The sequence below is a fragment of the Apteryx mantelli genome, unplaced genomic scaffold (genome assembly GCF_036417845.1).
Source record: "Apteryx mantelli isolate bAptMan1 unplaced genomic scaffold, bAptMan1.hap1 HAP1_SCAFFOLD_176, whole genome shotgun sequence".
Classification (NCBI taxonomy): domain Eukaryota; kingdom Metazoa; phylum Chordata; class Aves; order Apterygiformes; family Apterygidae; genus Apteryx; species Apteryx mantelli.
In genome coordinates, this window is record NW_027118529.1 from 3,525 (window position 1) to 23,836 (window position 20,312).

The 20,312-nt window shown below is 61.9% G+C and overlaps 1 long non-coding RNA gene across 1 annotated transcript; it reads left to right on the forward strand.

Annotated features, from left to right (window-relative positions):
- Positions 1-17,822: 17,822 nt before the first annotated feature.
- Positions 17,823-19,237, forward strand: LOC136995916 (uncharacterized). The gene is made up of 3 exons (XR_010887429.1): positions 17,823-17,895; positions 18,326-18,409; positions 19,166-19,237. It is a non-coding gene; the product is annotated as an uncharacterized lncRNA (long non-coding RNA).
- The last annotated feature ends 1,075 nt before the right edge of the window (positions 19,238-20,312 follow it).

The following is a 20,312-nucleotide window of genomic DNA, read 5'->3' on the forward strand; positions in this document are numbered from 1 at the left end:
CTGGGAGACCGTGTTGCGCCTCCCGAGGTGGCGGGAGGTGCGGTTCTCTGTCAGCGGGGTTCCCAGCAGCCGTTCGCGTTGTGCTCTGGGGCAGGCCAGCAGCTGTACTTCCAGGTGCCTGTGCCTTCTCCGCCCTGCAGCAGTGGCCCGCTGGGGGTGTGTGTGTGTGTGTGTGTGTGTGGTCCTTACCGGACACGTGTCGCTCGGGTGTCGAAAAAGCAGTACTGCACCGTGGCGCATGCACACGGCGGCCGGCCATGCTCCCTGCTGCCCTCGGGGTGTCCAAAAAGCGGTATTGCACGAAAAGGGGGGGCGTGCGTGCGCACTGCGTTCCGCCGCGCTCACTGCTGCCACCCGGTGTCCAAAAAGCGGTACTGCACCCGGTGGGGGGGGCGTGCGTTCGCACACAGGCGGCGAGCACATGCTCAGTGCCGGTCGCCATGTTTGCCGCTGCTCTCCGCCGTTTCGGGAACGGGTAAGCGAATGGCGCCTGCTCGTCGCCCCTTCCCGGTGCTCACGGAGCGGCCACGGGCACGGGCAGCCACGGGGCGCTCGCTGGGAGCCCCGGGCTGCCGCGGCGGGCTGCGGTTCGCACGCGTGAGCCGCCCGGCTGCAGCGCCGCGCCGCGAGCACGCGAGTGCGCCATTGCGGGTCTCGCCTCCCTTTGTGCTCCCCCCGCCCGTCGGGCTCCCCCCTCCCCTCGGGCTCCCTCTCGCTCCCCCCGCCCCTCGGGCTCCCCCTCGCTCCCCCCCTCCCCTCGGCTTCCCCCTCGCTCCCCCCTCCCCTCGGGCTCCTCTGGCTCCCCCCTCCCCTCGGGCTCCCCCTGCTCCCCCCTCCCCTCGGGCTCCCCCTCGCTCCCCCCTCCCCTCGGGCTCCCCCTCGCTCCCCCCCGCCCCTCGGGTTCCCCCTCGCTCCCCCCTCCCCTCGGGCTCCCCCGGCTCCCCCCTCCCCTCGGGCTCCCCCTGCTCCCCCCTCCCCTCGGGCTCCCCCTCGCTCCCCCCCGCCCCTCGGGCTCCCCCTCGCTCCCCCCTCCCCTCGGGTTCCCCCGGCTCCCCCCTCCCCTCGGGTTCCCCCTGCTCCCCCCCTCCCCTCGGGCTCCCCCGGCGGCAGGGAAGCAAGATGGCGGCGAGCAGGGAGGGTGTTTTGGTTGTGCGGCGGGTGAGGGCGGAGGCGGCGTGGAGGGAGGGACGTGGGGCCCCCGGTGAGGCGAACGCGCAGGTTCGGGGGCGTCGGGCTGCGTCCCGCCCGCTGCGGCCGTCGCTGCGTGGAGGCGGCGGTGCGGGGCGAGTGGGGGGGGGCGGGCTGGAGCCGGGCGCCGGGAGCGGCGGGAGCGCGGGGCAGGGTGTGCTGGAGCGTGGGTGCGACGTTGTGTTTTGCGTGTGCGGCGTTTAGGGCGCCGGTTCGTTGGCGGCGCGGGCCGGGCTGGAGCGGGGGGGCAGGCGGGCCCCGGAGCAGGGTTGCGGCGCGGCGTTGGCCCTGTAGTGTTTCCAAAGGGTTTCCTCTGTAACGTACGATGCAAGGCGGTGTATTAAGACCTTTCCTTTGAGGGAAAGAAGGAAAAAGAAAGAAAGGGGGGGCGGGGGGGGAAAAAACATGGGAAAGAGAAAAAGAACTCGCGTCAGTCGAAGTGTTTTCTTGGAAGCGAAATGCAATTTTCTCTCTTCGTTACAGAGGCGGAACCGACGATAGCAAATGCTGACAAAGAGCAAAGGCGGACGAGCGAGCGGTTTTTTGCGCTTAGTCCCTAAGGGGCGGGCTGAAACGAGGAAGCAAGAACGCAGCAGCGGACCCTCCATCTCCCCAGAAGCTGCGGCAGTAGGAGGCATTCTGGCCCGGGTAACTAAGGTAACTCTTGATGCGGAACGTTCGTTATTTCGGCCTTCCGGAGGCAGCGCTGAGGACTAAGCGACCCGTTGTTACCCTGCGGCTATCGTTAACCGTAGCTGCCTTAGTTTTGCTTTGGTGGTTTGTATTTTGTTTTGTTATCGTACACGCGTACGTAGAAAAGGAAAGATAGGGTATTTATTTTCCAGATTCATTGCTACGGCTGAAGTTGAAGAGACCAGAAAAACGTAAGCGAGCCAAAGTAATAAAATGAAAAGGAACCGAGCGAGAGCTGTCTCCGTCGCCCCAAAAGGGAAAGCCCGTTCCTCCCGGCGAGGAAGGTTCGCCGTTAATAGCGATCGGAATAACAGGTGACCGACATCTAACGGAAGGTGCGTACGCGTTACAGAAAGGATGCCACGTCCATCCGTTTCTGCGCGCGTGACTTTCTGTGTCTGCGAAGCGTCGTGCTTTAAGAGCCCCAAGGCAGCAAATTCCTGTCTTAGGGGAACGGCGGTCAGGTGGCCAGAGGGAGAGGGAAGCGTGCGAATTGTAAAACGAAGAGATGGCTTTCAGGAAGGCTCAGTTAGCGCGACCCCAGGTTGATTGCCTGGCAATGGCATTTGGGGCAGCAGGAAGGCGGCAGCTAGAAGAAAAGTGAAAGCCTTGCGGAATTAAGGCTCCTTCTCGTGTATTAGATGCGCTTTTGCGGTTAGAAACAACTTTGGATTGTTACGATTTTCTGCCGACCTTTGAATCGATTTATTTCCTTCCTTCCTTCCTTCCTTCCTTCGCTCTGTGCTTTTGTGGGCAGCGCACGCTCTCGGGCAAGACGCAGGAGTTCAGCTGCGCAGCCTGCCAGAGAAGCATCGCCCGCGAGGCCTCGCTAGCCTCGAGCTGTAGGCGCCGATGCACATGGCCCGTTCTGTCGGGCGCGAAGATTTGGCTGTCGGAATTTCAGCTTGGCTTTACGCCCTGTAGCGGTGCTGTTTTTGTCTTTATAAATTGCGCTACTCCTAGGCGTTGGGCACGTCGGGGAACGGCTGTGTGCTGCCGTGAGGAAGTGCGGGCTCCCGCCCTCAGCCCTTTGTCGGCAAGTTCTCGGGTGCCGAGAGCGGCCGGGGGACTCCGAACGCCGGCGGAAAGGTTCTCTGCCCGCTCCTGACGAGGAGCCTTCGGCCGCGGGAAGCTCGGCGGCGTCCTTCCCGCACTCATGAGTCGTAAGCCGCGCTTCGCCAGGCCGGCAGGGGAGGGTGTGTGTGTGGGGGGGAATAGCGCCTGGCAGCCCGGCGGCTCCGGCGTCGCTGTTGCTAGCGGGGCCCCGAGGTCCGTGTGCAGCCTCAGCTGCCTGTCGGGAGCTTTGTTTCGGTGCGTTTGCCTGGCAAAAGCGGCGAGGGAGGCCTCAAATAGGAATTTTCGCGGCTAGGTGGGTAAGCTGTGCCCCCAGCTGCCTTTGCCTTGCTTTGCCGCTTAGCGTCGTCACGGCGACTTGGGAGCCCGCGATAACAACCGTTACGGGGCCGAAGGGAGGCCCTGCGTTTGCCCCGCTTGGGAAACCGTCGTTAAAGCTTGGGGGGGGGGGCGGGGACGAAGCTCCGAAAGGAGACTCTGCCGGTGACCTCGGCGGTCCGATTCGTTTGCAGGCTGACGTTCCGAGGGCCGGCGAGCGGAAGAGGAGCGGCTCAGCCCGTTCGGTTGACTTCGGCGATACTGTTTTAAGGAAGCGCGTAAGTACAGAAGGGGTCTGGGGGGGGGGTTTGAGCAGGACAGGAAAGAGCGAGGAAGATTGGAGAGTGTGGAGAAACTAGATGCCGCGGGTACTGAAGCTGTGAAGGGCTGAGAGAATTTGGGCTTAAGCATCTGAAAGGGGCTGCTAACGCGCGAGGAGCGGTAAAATACCGTCGCTGAACGCCAGGCTCCTTTGCAGCCCTCCGTCCCCCTCGGCAGCCTTCTCGTTCTGTTTCCGCGCCTCTGTTCAGCTCCCCGTCCGCCCGTTTGCCTCCCTCTCCCTCTTCTGCCCTGCGCTGTCCCCTTTCTCTGTCTGCCTTTGCCTCCCTCTTTTTCCCTCGCCGCCTTTGTGGCCAGCTCTCCCCCCTTCTCGTTCTCTTCAGAATTAAGGTGCAAATAAGCCGTATTAAGATGCTGGTGTTGAAAGCTTTAAGGATTTCCCCACCGCCCGCCCTCCCCCCCCCCCCCCCCCAAAAAAAAATGCATCTTGTTTTTCCTTTTTGGTGTATCATAATACGTAGATGCCGTAAATCTCTTTGAGACTGGGAAACATCTGTTTTACCATCTCATTCCTGTTTAACAAGCACCATCTACTATTAGGCTCTCAGGAGCGCAGCGATCGCGGAAGGACACGTCTTTTGAGATGTGCCTTTGCAAAGGGGGTTCGGCCGCCTGGGGGGATGGATCAAAGCCTTGGAGGCTGCCTCCGATCTGTTTCATTTCGTTCTGAATTTCTTCCTTTCTTTGCTTTCTCCTAGGGCGTCTGTCAGCTAACGAGTAAAGAAGGTGGAACGGCCCGTCCGCGCAGGAGAACCGACGCACGGTAAACGTGAGTACGCTAGACCTCCGCTACGTCACGGGCGTTTGTTTACGTCCGTGCGTTCAAATCTCTAGTTGCGCGTTCGGGACGCGGCATCTGCCCGGTATCCGACTCCTCCGTGTAGCGCAGAAGGCGCTGTACAGCTGCCGGTCTCTACGGGAGGTTGTTAGCGAGGAGGAGAACGGCGTGTTCCAGCTCGTGGCCGCCAAACGGGCTCCTTTAGGTCCGCTTTCAGACTTGGGGCCTGCTTCATCGGTCCGCTTGGACGTGGTTTCTCGGGGGGAACGCGAGCGCTTTCCCCGTGCTTTTCCTGTGTCGAAACCGGTAGTTTATAGGCCAGAGCGGTTGTGCCGTACCTTCCTTTGAGAGGCGTTTCGTCCTCGCCGCGGGCTTCTGGGAAAATAAATTGGACGGAATTGCCGAAGGCGCGCCTTGAAATAGGCGGTAAATCTAGAAGCGTGTCTGGATTGCGAGGGGCTCGTAGCTTGGTCTTTGTCCTCAACGTCTGCTTTTCTTTTGCTCTTATTGCAGGCTTCCCTCCGACGATCGGCGTCGCTGCGGCGTCTCGTGTTTCACGGGCAGCGCGCTCTATTCAGTAGGGACGTGAGAACTCCTGCGCTCCCGGAGAGCCCGGGATCCCTGCTCCGGGCTGGTCATTTGAGGCCTTTGTGCGGAGCGTTCTTTCTAGTTACGCGCCCCGCGTGAGCCTCTCCTTCGGCTGTTTTCCCAAGGTGTTGGAAATGCTTCTGGGAAACGCTGTCGTTTCCGAAACGTTTCGCCGTGCCCTTGCCGGTAGGGGATCCCGTGAGAGCGGGGAGAGGCGGCCGACGTCTGCGCGAGGAAAGAAGCGTGGCGCAAAGAAGGGACCTCTTTGGCCCGCCTGGTCCGCTTTAGAGAGTTTTCTTCTGGACCTGAAGATCGGGTCTGCGAGTGCCACGCGCAGCGCACGCGTTTGTCCCCCCCCCCCGCCCCCCCCCCGTTCTTTTAGCGAGACCGTGCGTGTCCTCGAGCTGTTTGTCCCGAGGGGGGAGTCGCTGCGGGAATTGCTGGGGAGGCCCTGACGGCGGGACGTGAGAAAGACGCCTTTGACCGCGAGCGTGCGGCCGAAGAAACGTCAGCCGAGGGATCCCAGTAAAGAACTGCTCGCCTAGGTTTGCTGCCTCGCAACGCGTCATCAGAGTTTTTTACGAACGCTCCTCCTCGGGGAAGCGCCTGTTCGTTCCGTGAATACGAGCGCAAAAAACGCGCACGTTACCGACCCTTGAAAGCGAGTCCGTGGCGCTGGGGTAGCGTGCGTAGCCGAGCCTAAATCCCGTAGTAACTCCTTTCGATGTCGTTCTCTTCTACGAAAGCCCTTAGAGCAGATGAAAACATTTCTCGCCCTCTTTTGTTTGTCGAATGGGCCACGATACCGAGAAAAACCTGCGGCGAAGGAGACGTAGTAGCGGGTTTCCCTAGAGAAGGTGTCTTGTGCTGTGCTCGAGGGCTTGCCGTGCGTTTTGTCCGAGGGCGGGCGGCGAATGCCCGCTTTCCTCTCGAGCGGCCCCTGGGGAGCAGAAAGTTGTGCCTTGGAGGCAAACTCTTTCTTGCAGCTGGCTTTGAAGAAGCTGCCTAGCCGCGCAAAGTAACGACAATGCTGGGGAGTCGCTGGAAGCGCTTAAAAGAGCGTCTTTCCCCTTTAGAGAAGGCGATGCGCTTTCCTTGCTAATCCCCGTAGTAACTAATGGAGCCAGGTAAGTGGTACCTAGGCGAGCGAGCCGTTAGTCTTTCTGCCCTAGGAATAGCCTTTAGGCTGCGATCGCTGCTAGAAAAGGCCGGCTCTTTTCGAAACGGAACGAGCCTTTGGCGGCACTGCAGGAAACGAGCTAAAAAGGTGATGGGAATAGTAACGTTTTCATGCTTTAACGTGCCAGACGTACTGTGTGCCAGCATCTCGTGCTGTTGAATAATAAAAACTGAGCAGTCTGTCAAGCAAATCGCGTGGCTTGCTTTGGCCTGTTTATTTCGTTTAACAATCAGTAAAGGCAGGAGGTGGAAAGTCCTAAAGAAGAAGGGCTGCTTCTTGGAACGCTTGCAAATTGTCCCATTAAGTAGGTGGGTGGGGGTTGTTTGTTTGTTTGTTTGTTTGTTTGTTTGTTTGTTTTTTAAGTGCAGCCTCTGCCTCTTTTTTGTCTGTGGAGTATTTTGCAACGCCGTTCAAAGGAAAGCGCTGTTCCTGAAGCCTCCGGGAGAAGCGGCTCGAGCACGACACGCAGCGACTCTGCGCCTCGCAGCAGGCGCTGTAAATAAGGGCGGGTGAGCTGAGGCGAGGGCGGTGAAATCTGTGCAAAGGGCGGGCGGGCGGGCGGGCAGGCGGGGGGGCTCTGCGGGGCGCTGCGGCGGGGTGCGGGTGCCGAGGGCGGGCGGGCGGGCGGCGGGCAGAGGGGCGGGCCGGAACGCGATGGCTACGGAGCGAAGGGCGGGAGGGTGAGGGAGCGCTGTGCCACCCCGGCGCCGGGCATGCTGGGAGCGGTAGTCTTCCGGCACCGGGCTTCCGGGCGGCCATGTTGCTTTTGCACGGCATGCTGGGAGCGGTAGTCTTCCGGCACTGAGATTCTGGGCAGCCATGTTGCTTTTGCACGGCATGCTGGGAGCGGTAGTCTTCCGGCACCGGGCTTCCGGGCGGCCCTTTTAGTCTGCACGGCACGCTGGGAGCTATAGTTTTCTGGCAGGGGTTTTCCCGGCAGCCGTTTTAGCCTGCAGGGCATGCCGGGAGGTGCAGTCTTCCCGTACTGGCCTTCTGGGAGACCGTGTTGCGCCTCCCGAGGTGGCGGGAGGTGCGGTTCTCTGTCAGCGGGGTTCCCAGCAGCCGTTCGCGTTGTGCTCTGGGGCAGGCCAGCAGCTGTACTTCCAGGTGCCTGTGCCTTCTCCGCCCTGCAGCAGTGGCCCGCTGGGGGTGTGTGTGTGTGTGTGTGTGTGTGTGGTCCTTACCGGACACGTGTCGCTCAGGTGTCGAAAAAGCAGTACTGCACCGTGGCGCATGCACACGGCGGCCGGCCATGCTCCCTGCTGCCCTCGGGGTGTCCAAAAAGCGGTATTGCACGAAAAGGGGGGGCGTGCGTGCGCACTGCGTTCCGCCGCGCTCACTGCTGCCACCCGGTGTCCAAAAAGCGGTACTGCACCCGGTGGGGGGGGGCGTGCGTGCGCACTGCGTTCCGCCGCGCTCACTGCTGCCACCCGGTGTCCAAAAAGCGGTACTGCACCCGGTGGGGGGGGGGGCGTGCGTTCGCACTGCGTTCCGCCGCGCTCACTGCTGCCACCCGGTGTCCAAAAAGCGGTACTGCACCCGGTGGGGGGGGCGCGCGTGCGCACACAGGCGGCGAGCACATGCTCAGTGCCGGTCGCCATGTTTGCCGCTGCTCTCCGCCGTTTCGGGAACGGGTAAGCGAATGGTGCCTGCTCGTCGCCCCTTCCCGGTGCTCACGGAGCGGCCACGGGCACGGGCAGCCACGGGGCGCTCGCTGGGAGCCCCGGGCTGCCGCGGCGGGCTGCGGTTCGCACGCGTGAGCCGCCCGGCTGCAGCGCCGCGCCGCGAGCACGCGAGTGCGCCATTGCGGGTCTCGCCTCCCTTTGTGCTCCCCCCGCCCCTCGGGCTCCCCCCGCCCCTCGGGCTCCCCCTCGCTCCCCCCTCCCCTCGGGCTCCCCCGGCTCCCCCCGCCCCTCCGGCTCCCCCTCGCTCCCCCTGCTCCCCCCGCCCCTCCGGCTCCCCCCGCCCCTCGGGCTCCCCCTCGCTCCCCCCCGCCCCTCGGGCTCCCCCTCGCTCCCCCCGCCCCTCGGGCTCCCCCTCGCTCCCCCTGCTCCCCCCGCCCCTCCGGCTCCCCCTCGCTCCCCCCCGCCCCTCGGGCTCCCCCTCGCTCCCCCCTCCCCTCGGGCTCCCCCTCGCTCCCCCCCGCCCCTCGGGCTCCCCCTCGCTCCCCCCTCCCCTCGGGTTCCCCCTCGCTCCCCCCTCCCCTCGGGCTCCCCCTGCTCCCCCCTCCCCTCGGGCTCCCCCTGCTCCCCCCTCCCCTCGGGTTCCCCCTGCTCCCCCCTCCCCTCGGGCTCCCCCTCGCTCCCCCCTCCCCTCGGGCTCCCCCTCGCTCCCCCCTCCCCTCGGGCTCCCCCTGCTCCCCCCCTCCCCTCGGGCTCCCCCGGCGGCAGGGAAGCAAGATGGCGGCGAGCAGGGAGGGCGTTTTGGTTGTGCGGCGGGTGAGGGCGGAGGCGGCGTGGAGGGAGGGACGTGGGGCCCCCGGTGAGGCGAACGCGCAGGTTCGGGGGCGTTGGGCTGCGTCCCGCCCGCTGCGGCCGTCGCTGCGTGGAGGCGGCGGTGCGGGGCGAGTGGGGGGGGGCGGTGCGGGGCCGGGCGCCGGGAGCGGCGGGAGCGCGGGGCAGGGTGTGCTGGAGCGTGGGTGCGACGTTGCGTTTTGCGTGTGCGGCGTTTAGGGCGCCGGTTCGTTGGCGGCGCGGGCCGGGCTGGAGCGGGGGGGCAGGCGGGCCCCGGAGCAGGGTTGCGGCGCGGCGTCGGCCCTGTAGTGTTTCCAAACAGTTTCCTCTGTAACGTACGATGCAAGGCGGTGTATTAAGACCTTTCCTTTGAGGGAAAGAAGGAAAAAGAAAGAAAGGGGGGGCGGGGGGGGAAAAAACATGGGAAAGAGAAAAAGAACTCGCGTCAGTCGAAGTGTTTTCTTGGAAGCGAAATGCAATTTTCTCTCTTCGTTACAGAGGCGGAACCGACGATAGCAAATGCTGACAAAGAGCAAAGGCGGACGAGCGAGCGGTTTTTTGCGCTTAGTCCCTAAGGGGCGGGCTGAAACGAGGAAGCAAGAACGCAGCAGCGGACCCTCCATCTCCCCAGAAGCTGCGGCAGTAGGAGGCGTTCTGGCCCGGGTAACTAAGGTAACTCTTGATGCGGAACGTTCGTTATTTCGGCCTTCCGGAGGCAGCGCTGAGGACTAAGCGACCCGTTGTTACCCTGCGGCTATCGTTAACCGTAGCTGCCTTAGTTTTGCTTTGGTGGTTTGTATTTTGTTTTGTTATCGTACACGCGTACGTAGAAAAGGAAAGATAGGGTATTTAATTTTTAGATTCATTGCTACGGCTGAAGTTGAAGAGACCAGAAAAACGTAAGCGAGCCAAAGTAATAAAATGAAAAGGAACCGAGCGAGAGCCGTCTCCGTCGCCCCAAAAGGGAAAGCCCGTTCCTCCCGGTGAGGAAGGTTCGCCGTTAATAGCGATCGGAATAACAGGTGACCGACATCTAACGGAAGGTGCGTACGCGTTACAGAAAGGATGCCACGTCCATCCGTTTCTGCGCGCGTGACTTTCTGTGTCTGCGAAGCGTCGTGCTTTAAGAGCCCCAAGGCAGCAAATTCCTGTCTTAGGGGAACGGCGGTCAGGTGGCCAGAGGGAGAGGGAAGCGTGCGAATTGTAAAACGAAGAGATGGCTTTCAGGAAGGCTCAGTTAGCGCGACCCCAGGTTGATTGCCTGGCAATGGCATTTGGGGCAGCAGGAAGGCGGCAGCTAGAAGAAAAGTGAAAGCCTTGCGGAATTAAGGCTCCTTCTCGTGTATTAGATGCGCTTTTGTGGTTAGAAACAACTTTGGATTGTTACGATTTTCTGCCGACCTTTGAATCGATTTATTTCCTTCCTTCCTTCCTTCCTTCCTTCCTTCGCTCTGTGCTTTTGTGGGCAGCGCACGCTCTCGGGCAAGACGCAGGAGTTCAGCTGCGCAGCCTGCCAGAGAAGCATCGCCCGCGAGGCCTCGCTAGCCTCGAGCTGTAGGCGCCGATGCACATGGCCCGTTCTGTCGGGCGCGAAGATTTGGCTGTCGGAATTTCAGCTTGGCTTTACGCCCTGTAGCGGTGCTGTTTTTGTCTTTATAAATTGCGCTACTCCTAGGCGTTGGGCACGTCGGGGAACGGCTGTGTGCTGCCGTGAGGAAGTGCGGGCTCCCGCCCTCAGCCCTTTGTCGGCAAGTTCTCGGGTGCCGAGAGCGGCCGGGGGACTCCGAACGCCGGCGGAAAGGTTCTCTGCCCGCTCCTGACGAGGAGCCTTCGGCCGCGGGAAGCTCGGCGGCGTCCTTCCCGCACTCGTGAGTCGTAAGCCGCGCTTCGCCAGGCCGGCAGGGGAGGGTGTGTGTGTGTGGGGGAATAGCGCCTGGCAGCCCGGCGGCTCCGGCGTCGCTGTTGCTAGCGGGGCCCCGAGGTCCGTGTGCAGCCTCAGCTGCCTGTCGGGAGCTTTGTTTCGGTGCGTTTGCCTGGCAAAAGCGGCGAGGGAGGCCTCAAATAGGAATTTTCGCGGCTAGGTGGGTAAGCTGTGCCCCCAGCTGCCTTTGCCTTGCTTTGCCGCTTAGCGTCGTCACGGCGACTTGGGAGCCCGCGATAACAACCGTTACGGGGCTGAAGGGAGGCCCTGCGTTTGCCCCGCTTGGGAAACCGTCGTTAAAGCTTGGGGGGGGGGGGGGCGGGGACGAAGCTCCGAAAGGAGACTCTGCCGGTGACCTCGGCGGTCCGATTCGTTTGCAGGCTGACGTTCCGAGGGCCGGCGAGCGGAAGAGGAGCGGCTCAGCCCGTTCGGTTGACTTCGGCGATACTGTTTTAAGGGAGCGCGTAAGTACAGAAGGGGTCTGGGGGGGGGGTTTGAGCAGGACAGGAAAGAGCGAGGAAGATTGGAGAGTGTGGAGAAACTAGATGCCGCGGGCACTGAAGCTGTGAAGGGCTGAGAGAATTTGGGCTTAAGCATCTGAAAGGGGCTGCTAACGCGTGAGGAGCGGTAAAATACCGTCGCTGAACGCCAGGCTCCTTTGCAGCCCTCCGTCCCCCTCGGCAGCCTTCTCGTTCTGTTTCCGCGCCTCTGTTCAGCTCCCCGTCCGCCCGTTTGCCTCCCTCTCCCTCTTCTGCCCTGCGCTGTCCCCTTTCTCTGTCTGCCTTTGCCTCCCTCTTTTTCCCTCGCCGCCTTTGTGGCCAGCTCTCCCCCCTTCTCGTTCTCTTCAGAATTAAGGTGCAAATAAGCCGTATTAAGATGCTGGTGTTGAAAGCTTTAAGGATTTCCCCACCGCCCGCCCTCCCCCCCCCCCCCAAAAAAAATTGCATCTTGTTTTTCCTTTTGGTGTATCATAATACGTAGATGCCGTAAATCTCTTTGAGACTGGGAAACATCTGTTTTACCATCTCATTCCTGTTTAACAAGCACCATCTACTATTAGGCTCTCAGGAGCGCAGCGATCGCGGAAGGACACGTCTTTTGAGATGTGCCTTTGCAAAGGGGGTTCGGCCGCCTGGGGGGATGGATCAAAGCCTTGGAGGCTGCCTCCGATCTGTTTCATTTCGTTCTGAATTTCTTCCTTTCTTTGCTTTCTCCTAGGGCGTCTGTCAGCTAACGAGTAAAGAAGGTGGAACGGCCCGTCCGCGCAGGAGAACTGACGCACGGTAAACGTGAGTACGCTAGACCTCCGCTACGTCACGGGCGTTTGTTTACGTCCGTGCGTTCAAATCTCTAGTTGCGCGTTCGGGACGCGGCATCTGCCCGGTATCCGACTCCTCCGTGTAGCGCAGAAGGCGCTGTACAGCTGCCGGTCTCTACGGGAGGTTGTTAGCGAGGAGGAGAACGGCGTGTTCCAGCTCGTGGCCGCCAAACGGGCTCCTTTAGGTCCGCTTTCAGACTTGGGGCCTGCTTCATCGGTCCGCTTGGACGTGGTTTCTCGGGGGAACGCGAGCGCTTTCCCGTGCTTTTCCTGTGTCGAAACCGGTAGTTTATAGGCCAGAGCGGTTGTGCCGTACCTTCCTTTGAGAGGCGTTTCGTCCTCGCCGCGGCTTCTGGGAAAATAAATTGGACGGAATTGCCGAAGGCGCGCCTTGAAATAGGCGGTAAATCTAGAAGCGTGTCTGGATTGCGAGGGGCTCGTAGCTTGGTCTTTGTCCTCAACGTCTGCTTTTCTTTTGCTCTTATTGCAGGCTTCCCTCCGACGATCGGCGTCGCTGCGGCGTCTCGTGTTTCACGGGCAGCGCGCTCTATTCAGTAGGGACGTGAGAACTCCTGCGCTCCCGGAGAGCCCGGGATCCCTGCTCCGGGCTGGTCATTTGAGGCCTTTGTGCGGAGCGTTCTTTCTAGTTACGCGCCCCCGCGTGAGCCTCTCCTTCGGCTGTTTTCCCAAGGTGTTGGAAATGCTTCTGGGAAACGCTGTCGTTTCCGAAACGTTTCGCCGTGCCCTTGCCGGTAGGGGATCCGTGAGAGCGGGGAGAGGCGGCCGACGTCTGCGCGAGGAAAGAAGCGTGGCGCAAAGAAGGGACCTCTTTGGCCCGCCTGGTCCGCTTTAGAGAGTTTTCTTCTGGACCTGAAGATCGGGTCTGCGAGTGCCACGCGCAGCGCACGCGTTTGTCCCCCCCCCCCCCCCCCCGTTCTTTTAGCGAGACCGTGCGTGTCCTCGAGCTGTTTGTCCCGAGGGGGGAGTCGCTGCGGGAATTGCTGGGGAGGCCCTGACGGCGGGACGTGAGAAAGACGCCTTTGACCGCGAGCGTGCGGCCGAAGAACGTCAGCCGAGGGATCCCAGTAAAGAACTGCTCGCCTAGGTTTGCTGCCTCGCAACGCGTCGTCAGAGTTTTTTACGAACGCTCCTCCTCGGGGAAGCGCCTGTTCGTTCCGTGAATACGAGCGCAAAAACGCGCACGTTACCGACCCTTGAAAGCGAGTCCGTGGCGCTGGGGTAGCGTGCGTAGCCGAGCCTAAATCCCGTAGTAACTCCTTTCAATGTCGTTCTCTTCTACGAAAGCCCTTAGAGCAGATGAAAACATTTCTCGCCCTCTTTTGTTTGTCGAATGGGCCACGATACGAGAAAAACCTGCGGCGAAGGAGACGTAGTAGCGGGTTTCCCTAGAGAAGGTGTCTTGTGCTGTGCTCGAGGGCTTGCCGTGCGTTTTGTCCGAGGGCGGGCGGCGAATGCCCGCTTTCCTCTCGAGCGGCCCTGGGGAGCAGAAAGTTGTGCCTTGGAGGCAAACTCTTTCTTGCAGCTGGCTTTGAAGAAGCTGCCTAGCCGCGCAAAGTAACGACAATGCTGGGGAGTCGCTGGAAGCGCTTAAAAGAGCGTCTTTCCCCTTTAGAGAAGGCGATGCGCTTTCCTTGCTAATCCCCGTAGTAACTAATGGAGCCAGGTAAGTGGTACCTAGGTGAGCGAGCCGTTAGTCTTTCTGCCCTAGGAATAGCCTTTAGGCTGCGATCGCTGCTAGAAAGGCCGGCTCTTTTCGAAACGGAACGAGCCTTTGGCGGCACTGCAGGAAACGAGCTAAAAAGGTGATGGGAATAGTAACGTTTTCATGCTTTAACGTGCCAGACGTACTGTGTGCCAGCATCTCGTGCTGTTGAATAATAAAAACTGAGCAGTCTGTCAAGCAAATCGCGTGGCTTGCTTTGGCCTGTTTATTTCGTTTAACAATCAGTAAAGGCAGGAGGTGGAAAGTCCTAAAGAAGAAGGGCTGCTTCTTGGAACGCTTGCAAATTGTCCCATTAAGTAGGTGGGTGGGGGTTGTTTGTTTGTTTGTTTGTTTGTTTGTTTTTTAAGTGCAGCCTCTGCCTCTTTTTTGTCTGTGGAGTATTTTGCAACGCCGTTCAAAGGAAAGCGCTGTTCATGAAGCCTCCGGGAGAAGCGGCTCGAGCACGACACGCAGCGACTCTGCGCCTCGCAGCAGGCGCTGTAAATAAGGGCGGGTGAGCTGAGGCGAGGGCGGTGAAATCTGTGCAAAGGGCGGGCGGGCGGGCGGGCAGGCGGGGGGGGCTCTGCGGGGCGCTGCGGCGGGGGTGCGGGTGCCGAGGGCGGGCGGGCGGGCGGCGGGCAGAGGGGCGGGCCGGAACGCGATGGCTACGGAGCGAAGGCGGGAGGGTGAGGGAGCGCTGTGCCACCCCGGCGCCGGGCATGCTGGGAGCGGTAGTCTTCCGGCACCGGGCTTCCGGGCGGCCATGTTGCTTTTGCACGGCATGCTGGGAGCGGTAGTCTTCCGGCACTGAGATTCTGGGCAGCCATGTTGCTTTTGCACGGCATGCTGGGAGCGGTAGTCTTCCGGCACCGGGCTTCCGGGCGGCCCTTTTAGTCTGCACGGCACGCTGGGAGCTATAGTTTTCTGGCAGGGGTTTTCCCGGCAGCCGTTTTAGCCTGCAGGGCATGCCGGAGGTGCAGTCTTCCCGTACTGGCCTTCTGGGAGACCGTGTTGCGCCTCCCGAGGTGGCGGGAGGTGCGGTTCTCTGTCAGCGGGGTTCCCAGCAGCCGTTCGCGTTGTGCTCTGGGGCAGGCCAGCAGCTGTACTTCCAGGTGCCTGTGCCTTCTCCGCCCTGCAGCAGTGGCCCGCTGGGGGTGTGTGTGTGTGTGTGTGTGTGTGTGGTCCTTACCGACACGTGTCGCTCAGGTGTCGAAAAAGCAGTACTGCACCGTGGCGCATGCACACGGCGGCCGGCCATGCTCCCTGCTGCCCTCGGGGTGTCCAAAAAGCGGTATTGCACGAAAAGGGGGGGCGTGCGTGCGCACTGCGTTCCGCCGCGCTCACTGCTGCCACCCGGTGTCCAAAAAGCGGTACTGCACCCGGTGGGGGGGGGGCGTGCGTGCGCACTGCGTTCCGCCGCGCTCACTGCTGCCACCCGGTGTCCAAAAAGCGGTACTGCACCCGGTGGGGGGGGGCGTGCGTTCGCACTGCGTTCCGCCGCGCTCACTGCTGCCACCCGGTGTCCAAAAAGCGGTACTGCACCCGGTGGGGGGGGCGCGCGTGCGCACACAGGCGGCGAGCACATGCTCAGTGCCGGTCGCCATGTTTGCCGCTGCTCTCCGCCGTTTCGGGAACGGGTAAGCGAATGGTGCCTGCTCGTCGCCCCTTCCCGGTGCTCACGGAGCGGCCACGGGCACGGGCAGCCACGGGGCGCTCGCTGGGAGCCCCGGGCTGCCGCGGCGGGCTGCGGTTCGCACGCGTGAGCCGCCCGGCTGCAGCGCCGCGCCGCGAGCACGCGAGTGCGCCATTGCGGGTCTCGCCTCCCTTTGTGCTCCCCCCGCCCCTCGGGCTCCCCCCGCCCCTCGGGCTCCCCCTCGCTCCCCCCTCCCCTCGGGCTCCCCCGGCTCCCCCCGCCCCTCGGGCTCCCCCTCGCTCCCCCTGCTCCCCCCGCCCCTCCGGCTCCCCCCGCCCCTCGGGCTCCCCCTCGCTCCCCCCCCGCCCCTCGGGCTCCCCCTCGCTCCCCCCGCCCCTCGGGCTCCCCCTCGCTCCCCCTGCTCCCCCCGCCCCTCCGGCTCCCCCTCGCTCCCCCCCGCCCCTCGGGCTCCCCCTCGCTCCCCCCTCCCCTCGGGCTCCCCCTCGCTCCCCCCCGCCCCTCGGGCTCCCCCTCGCTCCCCCCTCCCCTCGGGTTCCCCCTCGCTCCCCCCTCCCCTCGGGCTCCCCCTGCTCCCCCCTCCCCTCGGGCTCCCCCTGCTCCCCCCTCCCCTCGGGTTCCCCCTGCTCCCCCCTCCCCTCGGGCTCCCCCTCGCTCCCCCCTCCCCTCGGGCTCCCCCTCGCTCCCCCCTCCCCTCGGGCTCCCCCTGCTCCCCCCCTCCCTCGGGCTCCCCCGGCGGCAGGGAAGCAAGATGGCGGCGAGCAGGGAGGGCGTTTTGGTTGTGCGGCGGGTGAGGGCGGAGGCGGCGTGGAGGGAGGGACGTGGGGCCCCCGGTGAGGCGAACGCGCAGGTTCGGGGGCGTTGGGCTGCGTCCCGCCCGCTGCGGCCGTCGCTGCGTGGAGGCGGCGGTGCGGGGCGAGTGGGGGGGGGGCGGTGCGGGGCCGGGCGCCGGAGCGGCGGGAGCGCGGGGCAGGGTGTGCTGGAGCGTGGGTGCGACGTTGCGTTTTGCGTGTGCGGCGTTTAGGGCGCCGGTTCGTTGGCGGCGCGGGCCGGGCTGGAGCGGGGGGCAGGCGGGCCCCGGAGCAGGGTTGCGGCGCGGCGTCGGCCCTGTAGTGTTTCCAAACAGTTTCCTCTGTAACGTACGATGCAAGGCGGTGTATTAAGACCTTTCCTTTGAGGGAAAGAAGGAAAAAGAAAGAAAGGGGGGGCGGGGGGGGAAAAAACATGGGAAAGAGAAAAAGAACTCGCGTCAGTCGAAGTGTTTTCTTGGAAGCGAAATGCAATTTTCTCTCTTCGTTACAGAGGCGGAACCGACGATAGCAAATGCTGACAAAGAGCAAAGGCGGACGAGCGAGCGGTTTTTTGCGCTTAGTCCCTAAGGGAGGGGCGGGCTGAAACGAGGAAGCAAGAACGCAGCAGCGGACCCTCCATCTCCCCAGAAGCTGCGGCAGTAGGAGGCGTTCTGGCCCGGGTAACTAAGGTAACTCTTGATGCGGAACGTTCGTTATTTCGGCCTTCCGGAGGCAGCGCTGAGGACTAAGCGACCCGTTGTTACCCTGCGGCTATCGTTAACCGTAGCTGCCTTAGTTTTGCTTTGGTGGTTTGTATTTTGTTTTGTTATCGTACACGCGTACGTAGAAAAGGAAAGATAGGGTATTTAATTTCAGATTCATTGCTACGGCTGAAGTTGAAGAGACCAGAAAAACGTAAGCGAGCCAAAGTAATAAAATGAAAAGGAACCGAGCGAGAGCCGTCTCCGTCGCCCCAAAAGGGAAAGCCCGTTCCTCCCGGCGAGGAAGGTTCGCCGTTAATAGCGATCGGAATAACAGGTGACCGACATCTAACGGAAGGTGCGTACGCGTTACAGAAAGGATGCCACGTCCATCCGTTTCTGCGCGCGTGACTTTCTGTGTCTGCGAAGCGTCGTGCTTTAAGAGCCCCAAGGCAGCAAATTCCTGTCTTAGGGGAACGGCGGTCAGGTGGCCAGAGGGAGAGGGAAGCGTGCGAATTGTAAAACGAAGAGATGGCTTTCAGGAAGGCTCAGTTAGCGCGACCCCAGGTTGATTGCCTGGCAATGGCATTTGGGGCAGCAGGAAGGCGGCAGCTAGAAGAAAAGTGAAAGCCTTGCGGAATTAAGGCTCCTTCTCGTGTATTAGATGCGCTTTTGCGGTTAGAAACAACTTTGGATTGTTACGATTTTCTGCCGACCTTTGAATCGATTTATTTCCTTCCTTCCTTCCTTCCTTCCTTCGCTCTGTGCTTTTGTGGGCAGCGCACGCTCTCGGGCAAGACGCAGGAGTTCAGCTGCGCAGCCTGCCAGAGAAGCATCGCCCGCGAGGCCTCGCTAGCCTCGAGCTGTAGGCGCCGATGCACATGGCCCGTTCTGTCGGGCGCGAAGATTTGGCTGTCGGAATTTCAGCTTGGCTTTACGCCCTGTAGCGGTGCTGTTTTTGTCTTTATAAATTGCGCTACTCCTAGGCGTTGGGCACGTCGGGGAACGGCTGTGTGCTGCCGTGAGGAAGTGCGGGCTCCCGCCCTCAGCCCTTTGTCGGCAAGTTCTCGGGTGCCGAGAGCGGCCGGGGGACTCCGAACGCCGGCGGAAAGGTTCTCTGCCCGCTCCTGACGAGGAGCCTTCGGCCGCGGGAAGCTCGGCGGCGTCCTTCCCGCACTCGTGAGTCGTAAGCCGCGCTTCGCCAGGCCGGCAGGGGAGGGTGTGTGTGTGTGGGGGAATAGCGCCTGGCAGCCCGGCGGCTCCGGCGTCGCTGTTGCTAGCGGGGCCCCGAGGTCCGTGTGCAGCCTCAGCTGCCTGTCGGGAGCTTTGTTTCGGTGCGTTTGCCTGGCAAAAGCGGCGAGGGAGGCCTCAAATAGGAATTTTCGCGGCTAGGTGGGTAAGCTGTGCCCCCAGCTGCCTTTGCCTTGCTTTGCCGCTTAGCGTCGTCACGGCGACTTGGGAGCCCGCGATAACAACCGTTACGGGGCTGAAGGGAGGCCCTGCGTTTGCCCCGCTTGGGAAACCGTCGTTAAAGCTTGGGGGGGGGGGCGGGGACGAAGCTCCGAAAGGAGACTCTGCCGGTGACCTCGGCGGTCCGATTCGTTTGCAGGCTGACGTTCCGAGGGCCGGCGAGCGGAAGAGGAGCGGCTCAGCCCGTTCGGTTGACTTCGGCGATACTGTTTTAAGGAAGCGCGTAAGTGCAGAAGGGGTCTGGGGGGGGGGTTTGAGCAGGACAGGAAAGAGCGAGGAAGATTGGAGAGTGTGGAGAAACTAGATGCCGCGGGCACTGAAGCTGTGAAGGGCTGAGAGAATTTGGGCTTAAGCATCTGAAAGGGGCTGCTAACGCGCGAGGAGCGGTAAAATACCGTCGCTGAATGCCAGGCTCCTTTGCAGCCCTCCGTCCCCCTCGGCAGCCTTCTCGTTCTGTTTCCGCGCCTCTGTTCAGCTCCCCGTCCGCCCGTTTGCCTCCCTCTCCCTCTTCTGCCCTGCGCTGTCCCCTTTCTCTGTCTGCCTTTGCCTCCCTCTTTTTCCCTCGCCGCCTTTGTGGCCAGCTCTCCCCCCTTCTCGTTCTCTTCAGAATTAAGGTGCAAATAAGCCGTATTAAGATGCTGGTGTTGAAAGCTTTAAGGATTTCCCCACCGCCCGCCCTCCCCCCCCCCCCCCAAAAAAAAATGCATCTTGTTTTTCCTTTTTGGTGTATCATAATACGTAGATGCCGTAAATCTCTTTGAGACTGGGAAACATCTGTTTTACCATCTCATTCCTGTTTAACAAGCACCATCTACTATTAGGCTCTCAGGAGCGCAGCGATCGCGGAAGGACACGTCTTTTGAGATGTGCCTTTGCAAAGGGGGTTCGGCCGCCTGGGGGGATGGATCAAAGCCTTGGAGGCTGCCTCCGATCTGTTTCATTTCGTTCTGAATTTCTTCCTTTCTTTGCTTTCTCCTAGGGCGTCTGTCAGCTAACGAGTAAAGAAGGTGGAACGGCCCGTCCGCGCAGGAGAACCGACGCACGGTAAACGTGAGTACGCTAGACCTCCGCTACGTCACGGGCGTTTGTTTACGTCCGTGCGTTCAAATCTCTAGTTGCGCGTTCAGGACGCGGCATCTGCCCGGTATCCGACTCCTCCGTGTAGCGCAGAAGGCGCTGTACAGCTGCCGGTCTCTACGGGAGGTTGTTAGCGAGGAGGAGAACGGCGTGTTCCAGCTCGTGGCCGCCAAACGGGCTCCTTTAGGTCCGCTTTCAGACTTGGGGCCTGCTTCATCGGTCCGCTTGGACGTGGTTTCTCGGGGGGAACGCGAGCGCTTTCCCCGTGCTTTTCCTGTGTCGAAACCGGTAGTTTATAGGCCAGAGCGGTTGTGCCGTACCTTCCTTTGAGAGGCGTTTCGTCCTCGCCGCGGGCTTCTGGGAAAATAAATTGGACGGAATTGCCGAAGGCGCGCCTTGAAATAGGCGGTAAATCTAGAAGCGTGTCTGGATTGCGAGGGGCTCGTAGCTTGGTCTTTGTCCTCAACGTCTGCTTTTCTTTTGCTCTTATTGCAGGCTTCCCTCCGACGATCGGCGTCGCTGCGGCGTCTCGTGTTTCACGGGCAGCGCGCTCTATTCAGTAGGGACGTGAGAACTCCTGCGCTCCCGGAGAGCCCGGGATCCCTGCTCCGGGCTGGTCATTTGAGGCCTTTGTGCGGAGCGTTCTTTCTAGTTACGCGCCCCGCGTGAGCCTCTCCTTCGGCTGTTTTCCCAAGGTGTTGGAAATGCTTCTGGGAAACGCTGTCGTTTCCGAAACGTTTCGCCGTGCCCTTGCCGGTAGGGGATCCCGTGAGAGCGGGGAGAGGCGGCCGACGTCTGCGCGAGGAAAGAAGCGTGGCGCAAAGAAGGGACCTCTTTGGCCCGCCTGGTCCGCTTTAGAGAGTTTTCTTCTGGACCTGAAGATCGGGTCTGCGAGTGCCACGCGCAGCGCACGCGTTTGTCCCCCCCCCCCCCCCCGTTCTTTTAGCGAGACCGTGCGTGTCCTCGAGCTGTTTGTCCCGAGGGGGGAGTCGCTGCGGGAATTGCTGGGGAGGCCCTGACGGCGGGACGTGAGAAAGACGCCTTTGACC